The sequence below is a fragment of the Phacochoerus africanus genome, chromosome 3, assembly GCF_016906955.1.
Source record: "Phacochoerus africanus isolate WHEZ1 chromosome 3, ROS_Pafr_v1, whole genome shotgun sequence".
NCBI lineage: Eukaryota > Metazoa > Chordata > Mammalia > Artiodactyla > Suidae > Phacochoerus > Phacochoerus africanus.
This window is the reverse complement of record NC_062546.1, coordinates 53,327,730-53,337,169: the sequence shown is the minus strand read 5'-3', so window position 1 is coordinate 53,337,169 and position 9,440 is coordinate 53,327,730.

The following is a 9,440-nucleotide window of genomic DNA, read 5'->3' as shown; positions in this document are numbered from 1 at the left end:
TCGTAGGCCCTATGTAAAAAATGCAGCATGGCTGGAGTTCCCTGGTGGCTCAGTGGATAATGAACCCCACTGGTATCCATGAGGATGCAGGTTTGACCCCTGGCCTCGCTCAGTGGGCTAAAGATCCAGCATTGCCGTGAGCTGTGGTGTAGGTCACGGACATGGCTCGGATCCCGAGTTGCTGTGGCTGTGGTAGACCGGCAGCTGCAGCTCCCATTCACTCCCTAGCCTGGGAACCTCCATATGCTGCAGGTGTGGCCCTAAAAAGACAAAGGAAAAAAAGAAGATTAAAGGGCTCAGGGTCAGAGTCAGGGCTTGGTGTCCTGCTTTGGGGGGCCAGATCCTGAGCCCCAGGCGAGGAGCCACAGCCTGAGGAAACCTGCCAGCGGCTGTGGCTGCCAGAAGGGCCTTCTCTCCTGTCAGATTGGACCGGGAGAAAGTTACCGTTTTGGTCACTCACACGAGTGAGGCCCCAAAATTGTACCCCTCATCTCTTCCCCAGAACAAACACAGAACCCTGAGAAGGAAGGCCCACACAGACACACAGACACCCAGAAGCCAGGACGTGTTGTTTCCAAGTGGATTACATGGCCTATTTAACAGCCTTCAGCACGGATTCCTTAGAGTGCTATAAACTGGATGTAAGAACCAGGCAGGTCTCCTGTAGTTTATCAAGCTGGTGCCTCCTTCAAACCAGAAAACAGAACAAGAATGTGCCAGAGCTGAAGAGGGAGGAAATGGGAACCTTCTAAACTTAAGGGCGGATTTAGGACACAAGATTTAGCATCCTGCTCCCTCAGCCCCCGGAGGTGTTTGGGGGAGAGGCTGGTTCAGCTACTTGACCTTGGCCTCCAAAGGCAGGAGATGGTGCCCCTGGTTATTTTTTATGAATTCATCCTGCGCAAATTTCTTTTCCTCTCCAAAATGACTGCCTTCGAAACAGCAGTACTTTCTTTGGCTTATCCTAATGTGTGCTCTTCCAGGCATGTCCCTAAATTGGGTCTTCCAGAAAAATCTCTCTTCTGTCTCTGCCTCTCCATCAGCTTTGTAAACTCCTATTTCGCTTCTTTTTTTTTTTTTTTTTTCTTTTTAGGGCCAACACCTGTGGCATATAGGTGTTTCCAGGCTGGGGATCAAATCAGAGCTACAGCTGCTGGCCTATGCACAGCCACAGCAATGCCAGATCCGAGCCACATCGGTGACCTACACCACAGCTTGTGGCAACACCAGATCCTTAACCCACTGAGAGAGGCAAGGGATTAAACTTACATCCTCATGGATACTAGTCAGTTTCATTACCACTGAGCCACAACGGGAACTCCCACTTGATGTCTTTTCTCCTTCTCTTCATTGCCATTATTCCTGGTTATTAGTTGGATTTTTTGCACATCATAGAAACCCTTAGGTTATTTTCGGATTTTTCCCCCTTGGGGTAATCTCCTTTCTTAATAAAAGAGGACTTTATCAGGCCATGCCCAACATCCTCTTTATTTCTCCCAAGGCTCTGGCACCACGGTATTCAGCCTGGGAGAAAGAATCAAGGTTCCCTGGTGGCTCAGTGGGTTAAGGATCTGGCATTGTCACTACTGTGACTCAAGCCCCTTCTGTGGCTTGGGTTCGATCCCTGGCCCAGGAACTTCGGCATGCTGTGGGTATGGCAAAAAAAAAAAAAAGAATTAAGAAGAAAGAGTTCATATCACGTACCCCCCACCCCATCAAAAGCCAAAAGAAAAGTCAAGTCCAAATTCACAGGGGCTTGACTTTCCATACCCTCTTCCCTGTTCACTTTCACTTAGTCTAGAGGGAGATTTCAAAAAAAAATGGTTTTTTTTTTTTGATTTTTAGGGCCACACTTGCAGCATATGGAAGTTTCCAAGCTAGGGGTCGAATCAGAGCTGCAGCCACAACAACACGGCTCAGCCAGATCCTTAACCCACTGAACAAGGCCAGGGATCAAATCCGCATCCTAGTGGATACTAGTCGGGTTCATTACCACTGAGCCTCAATGGGAACTCCTTGTCTTTTCTTTTCTTTTCTTTTTTTGTCAACAATTTAATACTTTACCACAAGCAACTATGGCAAAAAACAGATTTCCCATCTTTGCAGGGCTTCTTTTGCTAATCTAGGAGCCCCGTGTGCTATTTAGCATCATCTAGCCTCAGGCAACAAACAGGGTCAGCCCTGCTCTGCTGATGCTCTTGACAGTATCTCTGCAGCAAGTTTCCCTTGACTCTTCAGCCGCCTTCCCTCTCCTTGATTCCAGGCTCCTGGTCACTCATGATGACTCTCCTTGTCCACAGGACAGGAACCTTGCCTGCACGGAAGAGAGAAAGAACAAAGCTCAGAGAGGAAGGAGAAGGAGCCAAGGGGAAAACTCCGAAAGAGTTTGGCTGGAGCTCACGCTCTGGGGGCTGTGGTCAGCGGATCCCATGAGCAAAGGAAAGAGGGGCAGCCAGCTGGCTGGGGGCCCTAGAAAGAGATGACTTTGGGCTGACGGGTCCTCAGAGTGCCCTGTGGGGTACACAGCAGAGGAATGAGCTTCCTCCAGCCAGGCTCTGGTCAACAGATGGAGGAGAGAGAGTATAGCGCTCCAGACATTAATTCCCAGGGTCTGGGTGAAGAAGACAGCCAGCCCTGGAGGTACAAGGGGAGGCGTGGAGCTGGCCAGGAAACATGAGCCCATGTGGGCAGCCCAGAAAAGCTCCATTTTGGTGGAGCAGGGACTGAGGAGACCCAGCACCCCCCGGGAGGCTCGATTGAAGTCGATGTGGTCAATCGTTGCAGAGCTGGCTCCAGAGTCTTCATGCTTTTTCAGGTGAGTGAGAAAGGAAGATATAGATGACGCAGGCCAGAGAGTCGAAAGATCATCTTCCATTTCTTTGTGTCAGAGACTCCAAAGGATGACAGTTAACATGAGCCTGAAGTTACCTGGTGTGACTTAAAAAAAAATATGCACAACCTAAACACAGAGAGTTAAGTTTTGGGGGGCGTAAAATGAGGACTATAGGGAGTTCCCTTTGTGGTTCAGTGGGTTAAGAATTTGATCAGTATCCATGAGGAGGTGGGTTCCATCCCTGGCCTCGCTCATCGGATTAAGAATCTGGCGTTGCCGTGAGCGGTGGCGTAGGTCACAGATGCGACTTAGATCTGGCTTTGCTGGGGCTGCGGGGTAGGTCGGCAGCTGAGGCTCTGATTCGACCCCTAGCCTGGGAACTTCCATATACAGCAGGTGCAGCTCTAAAAAGAAGATTTTTTTTTTTTAATGAGGACTATAGCCCAGGAGGCAGCATTTCAGCTAGCTCTGAGAAACTGCTCCAAAGAGGCAGGGGGAAGGAGATTATATATGTGATTTTGATGAAGGGGAGGACCATGCAACCAAGCACACATTTTTCAGAAGGTCGTCACTAGTCTCGTGAAGGTCACTGCTAGTCACAAGGAGCTGAAGTCACCATAAAGAATTTTAGTGCTTTTCTAGAGACGAGGAGAGGCGAGCATTGGGCTCGTCAAATCTCCTGAAAATATCTAACTGTCTGAAAACCTGTGCTGCCAGTTTTCCCAGAGCACAGGGCACCTCACTCCTGATCCCCACCCTGAGCTCCTTTCAGGGGGTACTGAAGGTCAACAGTTGCAGGGGCTCATGATTCCATCCGTGTAGAGGCAGATGGCAAGTGACCATCTTCAGTTCACATGCATGTGAGTTTTGCTCGGGACAAGAACAAGCATTGGAAAGCGTTCACATCAGAACCCAGAACTGGAAATATTCTTATTTTAGGTTTGCGAGCATCCTCAGAATCAGTTTCAGGTTTCGCAGGAGAAGGAAGGCTTTGGATCTCTTGCAGCTTCATCTCTGTGGAAAGAATCACCTCTTCTGGGAGTTTCCGTTGGGGCTCAGCAGTAACGAACCCAATTAGTATCCATGAGGATGTGGGTTCGATCCCTGGCCCCACTCAGGGGTTGCCTTAAGCTGTGGTATAGGTCGCAGATGCGGCTCAGATCCTGCATTGTTGTGGCTGTGGTGTAGGCCAGCAGCTACAGCCCTGATTCGACCCCTAGCCTGGGAATTTCCATATGCTGTGGGTGAAGCCCCTCCTCCCCAAAAAAGACTAACCTCTTCTTTTACCACGTGCTCCTTCTAAGGTGGTATTAAATTCTGAGAATCCAGGTCACAGTATAGCCTCCCCTATTCCTTAAGAAAAAGCAGCAGCAGAGAACCCCTCTCTATCAGTTGAGGTTCGCGGTTGCAGAGGAGCCCGAAAATTTGCCCAGAAGTACTCAAGTATGATGAGAAAGACCTGGAGACAAGCTAGGCCATGTACACACAGCATTTTCAGAGGGGCTGTCTTACGACGCTCTGGCCCCCTCCTTTTGTCGGAAGGACAGGTGACATCCTCCATTCCAACTGGACCCTAGCATTTTCTCATTATTCTAGAACATCTCAAACTCAGGAAGCCCAGGACACAGTCTCCATGTCTTGGGTCTTCCGAGATACCCCAAAGTCAGGCTAGACCTCAAGAAATAGAAGCCAGTCCCTCTGTGAGCTTTCTCACATCCCCACAAACATTTTGCTGGTGAAATGAGATTAGGACTTTTTAGAAGGCGGTGGCTTTGCACTATTTACAACTGCCAAGATGTGGAAACAACCTAAGCTTCCATATCAACAGAGGAATGGATAAAGAAGTTGTGATACATATATACAGAGGAATAATACTCAGCCATAAAAAAGAATGAAAATTTGCCATTTGCAGCAACATGGGTGGACCTGGAGGGCATTATGCTTAGTGAAATAAATCAGACAGAGAAAGAATACAATATGATATCACTTATATGTGGAATCTGAAAAAAAAAAAACAACAAACCAGTGACTATAGCAAAAAAGAAGCAGACTCACGGATATAAAGAATAAACTAGTGGATGGAGTTCCCGTCGTGACTCAGTGGTTAATGAATATGACTAGGAACCATGAGGTTGCGGGTTCAATCCCTGGCTTTGCTCAGTGGGTTAAGGATCTGGCGTTGCTATGAGCTGTGGTGTAGGCCGGCAGCTGTAGCTTTGATTAGACTCCTGGCCTGGGAACCTCCATATGCCACAGGAGCGGCCCTAGAAAAGGCAAAAAGAAAAAAAAAGAAAAAAAAAAAGAATACACTAGTGGATACTAGTGGGGAGAGGGTGAGGGGCAACATAGGGGTGGGAAAGAGAGGTATAAATTATTGGGTGTAAGACAGGGTCAAGCATGTATTGCATGACCTGGGGGATTAGCCAATATTTTGTAATAACTGTACATGGAATGCAACCATTAAAAATTGTATTAAAATACTTTTAGAGTTCCTGCTGTGGCACAATGGGTTAAGAATCCAACTGCAATGGCTTCGGTCACTGTAGAGGTTTGGGTTCGATCCCTGGTCCAGGGCAGTGGGTTAAAGAATCCTGTGTTGCTGTTGCTCTAGTTGTGGCATAAGTCACAGCTGAGGCTCAGATTCAGTCCCTGGCCTGGGAACTTCAATATGCCATAAGCGCAGCCATAAAAAAATGAAAACAAAAAATGTTTTAAATGCAAACCAAAAAAATGTGGATGTTTTGGGGGAAAAAAAAAAAAGACACTTTCCAAAAGGACAGTCCGACTGGGTGGTGTTAGGGGAGGGCACGTGAAGGCAGATGTGTGTCCTGTGATGATGGGCTGGGAGGGACTCTGGGCTGACGGGAAGATGAGCACAAGCCTCTCTTGGACTTGTAAAGAGTGTGAATTTACTGCACACATCGTGGGCTCAAAAGACAACCCATTTCTTAATTATCCTCAATGAGCTTCAATCTCGCTCAGCCTTCTGAGTCTGCTTCTGTTCCTTTTGGATCAGAAAAAAATCCCTGGGTTCACGTCATCCCCCCCGGAATTGGGGAAGGGCCTCCCACCTCAGCACCCACCTTTACCACGTTTGATCCTCAGCACCCACTTTACCTGGCTGCCCTGGACAATGTGGGAGCATTCTTATCCAGACCTGTGAGGTCTAGTCAAGACCTGGGCTCTGCTGCTCCAGGCCCCTCCCTCTCCACACGCATCCCTCCAAGGTCCATGTCCCCTGCCACTGGGTGCAGGCAGAGGGCAGGTCCCCATCCCCAAGGGGCCAGCAGAATTCCACCTTTCCACGCTGGGAGGCTTTCTTAGGGGTGGGTCTCCCCTCCCCTTGGACCTGAGAAATCCCACACTGGGATCAACCAGTTCGTCTGCTGCACCAGCCAGCATTTGCTTCTCCCCTGGGGCAAGGGAGGTCCAGCTCCCCAGAGCAGGGTGCCCCCCACTGTCCCCAAGGGGAGATGGGAAATGCCGCTGACTCCTTCAGAAGTCCCCTACAGCACGGAAAATGGAAAATCACAGGCAATGGATTCCTGAGTCAGGCTATATGGCCAACACTGTATCAGGGGACCGCCTCTCCCACCACCCTCGACTCCCAGTAAAGGAGGTGGGGAAGGGGAGGAAGCCTGCATCCAGGCTCTGATCTCCTCTCTCTATTTTCTTTTTTTTTTGCCACCCCCATGGCTTATGGAGTTCCCGGGACAGGGATCATATTCCAGCTACAGTTGCAACCTAAGCTGCAGCTGTGGCAACACTGAAGCCTTAACCTACTGTGCCAGGGCCTGGGATAGAACCTGCATCCCAGTGCTCCCCAGATGCCTCCAATCACGTTGTGTCACAGTGGGAACTCCTTCTCTTTCTATTCACTGCACAGATGCACAGACCAAGGGAGCAGGTGAACTGAAGGCTGCCAAGGCTCCTCTCCAAACCCTTTGCCCGGCTTTGGGGCTGTGCTTCCCTGGACAAGATGCCTTTCACTCTGCACCAACTGCAGTCAGCCCTGAATGTGGGAGCATTGCCCAGGGCTCCGTGAAGCTTACCCTTAGCACAGGAGTCCCATGAGGAAAGGAGAAGTGAAAGAAGGCTTAGCATTCTGGGAACAAGCCCTAGAGTCTGATGGCAGGAACACAAGCCAGCACACTGGAAGAATGTGACCCAGCTCAGCTGTCTCCGTAATGGGTCAAGAGGGACCAAGGAGGGACATTTCTCCCCTCTGGACAGTCTCTTAGAAATCTCTCCCCCAGCTGTGCTAATGTCCTCAGTTTACCGGAAAAGACTCTGAAATAGGAGTTGAGAAACCTGGGTTGCTCTCTCATTAAATGACCTTTGAAAATGATTTCCCTTTTCTGGTCCTCAGCTCCCCTACCATTTGAATCCCAAGTCCCACTTAGAGCAGTCAGAGGGTCACATTAAGAAAGATGAATACGAGTTCCCTGGTGGCACAGTGGGCTAAGGATCAGGGGTTGTCACTGTAGCAGCTCAGGTTGCTGCTGTGGCATGGGTTTGATCCCTGACCCAGGAAATTCCACATGCCTGGGGCACAGCCAAAAAATAAATAAAACAAAACAAAACAAAACAAAATAGATAAAACTGCTGTGAAAAGTACAAAGAGGTACATAGATATAAATAGAAGGAACCGGAGTTCTGTAAGATTTGAGGACTTGTTTTCTTTCACTCAGATCTTTGCTTCTGTAGCAGGCAGGTCCTTCCAGAGGGAAGCTGGGAAATTACGGGAGGGTTTTTTTTTTTTTCCTTTCTTTCTTTTTAGGCCCGTACCTGCAGCATATGGAAGTTCCCAGGCTAGGGGTCAAATTGGAGCTGCAGCTGAGGCCTACCACAACCACAGCAACTTGGGATCTGAGCCTCATCTTTGGCCTACCCTGCAGCTCCCAGGAACTGTGGATCCTTAACCCACTGAGTGAGGCCAGGGGTTGAATCCACATCCTCATGGAGATTATTTTGGGTTGTTAACCTGCTGAGCCACAAGGGGAACTCCCAGGAACTTTTGCTGATTAAAAAAAACAAATGTCTCCTGTTCCATGTTGACAGAAGAGGATAAACGGCTGCCTTCAGGCTTTCTAAAAGTCCAATCATGGTTTCCAGAAGTTTCAAACAATTTGTCCATTTGGGTTGAGTCTTAAAATGATCCTTGACCCCACCCCTCTGGCATCAGACAGAGTTAGCCACCCACCTGGGAACGAACCCCTTGGAGGCTTTGTCCTTCCCTGATCACATCTGAGCTGTGCACCCATCTCTGGGGAAGAAAAAGACTTGGTGGGGAGGGGTGTTGGCACAGGGGCCCAGAGAAAGGACAGGAACATGGGTCTCCTGGCCAGAACCATCATGGCTTCTAAAAATAGTTCCATGATGTCACCCCCAGAACGAAGTCTTCTTTGGCTCTGGGAGAAAAACTTCTCCGTTTGGAATTCAGTCGAAGGCTTTGTTACAAATACTTTACATGACAAAAGCTATTAATATCTCCAGTTAAATGCTCCCAGTTTTGTAATCTCTGTGGCAAGCATTCCAGCCAGGTCAAGGAAGGGGTGCGGATTTGCTCTCTCAATGGGGCCCCCCAAGTTCTGGTAAATCAGTTCCCGTTTGGCGCCATACCCACCTCAGGATAAAGTCGTGTGACTTGGTCTCCAATGTCTGTTCCCTGCTCAAGCTGTTGGCTTCTTAGCCTGTCTGGGTCAGGGTGGTGACAGAGTGGGGAGGGCATGCACAGGGACATGCATTTTATCAAGACTTAAAAGGAGGGAGGACCTCAGACCACAAGCATGTTTCTTACCCATGAGTTTGCTTTTGGGTAGAAGCTGAAAGCCCCAGCCTCAGGCTTTGTAAATTTGATCCATCAAAATCTACCTTCTGTGGAGTTCCTGTTATGGTTCAACAGAAATCAATCTGACTAGTATCCATGAGGACACAGGTTCGATCCCTTGCCTTACACAATGGGTTAAGGATCCGGCATTGCTGTGAGCTGTAGGTTGCAGACACGGCTCAGATCTGACATTGCTGTGGCTGTGGTGTAAGCTGGTGGCTACAGCTCTGATTCGACCCGTAGCCAGGGAACCTCCATATGCCTCAGGTGCAGCCCTAAAAAGGAAAAAAAAAAAAAATCTACGTTCTGGATTTTATTAGGAAGGCTCCAGGCTTGAAGTGGCATAGGCAGGTTCCATTCTCCTGCAGGAAGACCCAAGATAGTCATGAACAGAAATGATGCACCATGAGAATTCAGAAAATGATGGCAACAGCACCTGGCCCATGGCTCTGGCCCAATAGAAGACTTGCAGAGAGGAAAGAACTCGAAATTTGTATCTGCAAGGGCCTCCCTAGATGTAAAACTTGATTAAAACAAATGTGAATATATATGACTGGGTCACTTTGTTGTACAGCAGAAATTGACAGAACATTGTAAATTGACTATAACGAAAAAAATTTTAAAAAACAAAACAAATACAAATCACTGGCATTCCCCCTGTGGCGCAGTGGAAACGAACCTGACTAATATCCATGAGGATGCGGGTTCGATCCCTGGCTCCACTCAGTGAGTTAAGGATCCAGCGTTGCCACGAGCTGTGGTGTAGGTTGCAGACGT